The sequence below is a fragment of the Salvelinus sp. IW2-2015 genome, unplaced genomic scaffold (genome assembly GCF_002910315.2).
Source record: "Salvelinus sp. IW2-2015 unplaced genomic scaffold, ASM291031v2 Un_scaffold2339, whole genome shotgun sequence".
In the NCBI taxonomy this organism is placed as follows: Eukaryota; Metazoa; Chordata; class Actinopteri; order Salmoniformes; family Salmonidae; genus Salvelinus; species Salvelinus sp. IW2-2015.
Genome location: NW_019943664.1, coordinates 70,999 through 72,648, shown reverse-complemented (window position 1 = coordinate 72,648; position 1,650 = coordinate 70,999). Strand labels below are relative to the sequence as shown.

General features: G+C 46.7%; 1 pseudogene; it reads right to left on the bottom strand.

Moving 5' to 3' along the window:
* Positions 1–1,650, bottom strand: part of LOC112073701 (zinc transporter ZIP9-like) — a 25,313-nt pseudogene that overhangs the window by 13,613 nt on the left and 10,050 nt on the right.

Sequence of the window (1,650 nt, the reverse complement as noted above, 5' to 3'; positions counted from 1 at the left end):
CCGAGACGGTCCTCCTGTCCCTCCCTCCACCCCGAGACGGTCCTCCTGGCCCTCCCTCCACCCTGAGACGGTCCGCCTGTCCGCCTTTGTGTCAAGAACTGCAACGCTGCTGGGTTTTTCACACTCAACAGTTTCCCGTGTAGATCAAGAATAGTCCACCACCCAAAGGACATCCAGACAACTTGACACAACTGTTGGAAGCATTGGAGTCAACATGGACCAGCATCCCTGTGGAACGCTTTCAACACCTTGTAGAGTCCATGTCCRMYKSYAWTMYYGSRMMTRRMYYGYKKAAAYGGGGGGGGGTGCAACTCAATACTAGGAAGGTGTTCCTAATGTTTGGTATAGTCAGTGTATATGTACCAGGAATTTGACCTAATGAATTTGACCAATAATAAACAGAATATACACCCAAAACAATTGACAATCCACATTCAGTAGATAAGATGCCGAATCCACCTACAAGCCTCCATAGACTTCCACTCTCTCTTCTTCCTAAAAACATCTTGGTCTGAAACATTGTATAATGAAGCCATCTTACCCGCCGCATGGACAACCAGTCCCAAGGTGGTGGTGATCTTTGAGCTGGCAATCCTCGCAGACTCTGGATCTAAACAAACACACACACCAAATCAGACATACAGACCACTCAATGGACAAATCTTGTAACAAATCAGAACCCTGGTTGATTTCCCTGGACAGTTTAAGACCTGGTGATGCTCCACTGAGCATGTGTCCTAGTCCAGGACTAGACTTAATATGTCCAGGGAAACAGCCTTCATCCCACACTGACTGCCACTGGTGCGTGTCAAATCAAATCAAATCGTATTTGTCACATGCGCTGAATACCGTGAAATGCTGACTTACAAGCCCTTAACCAACAATGCAGTTGAAGAAAGAGTTATGAAAATATTTAGTAAATAAACTAAAGTAAAAAAATAAATAATAAAAGTAACACTATAAAATAACAATAACGAGACGATATACACTGTACCAGTACAGAGTCAGTGTATGGGGGTACAGGTTAGTCGAGGTAATATGTACATGTAGGTCAGACAGTAGAGACTGAGACCCTAACCCAGACAGTAGAGACTGAGACCCTAACCCAGACAGTAGATTCTGAGACCCTAACCCAGACAGTAGATTCTGAGACCCTAACCCAGACAGTAGAGACTGAGACCCTAACCCAGACAGTAGAGACAGAGACCCTAACCCAGACAGTAGAGACTGAGACCCTAACCCAGACAGTAGAGACTGAGACCCTAACCCAGACAGTAGATTCTGAGACCCTAATCCAGACAGTAGAGACTGAGACCTAACCAGACATAGAGACTGAGACCCTACCCAGACAGTAGAGACTGAGACCCTAACCAGACAGTAGAGACTGAGACCCTAACCCAGACAGTAGAGACTGAGACCCTAACCCAGACAGTAGAGACTGAGACCCTAACCAGACAGTAGAATCTGAGACCCAACCCAGACAGTAGAGACTGAGACCCTAACCCAGACAGTAGAGACTGAGACCCTAACCCAGACAGTAGAGACTGAGACCCTAACCCAGACAGTAGAGGACTGAGACCCTAGACCCAGCAGTAGAGACAGAGACCCTAACCCAGACAGTACAGTGCCTTGCAAAAGTATTGACCCCTT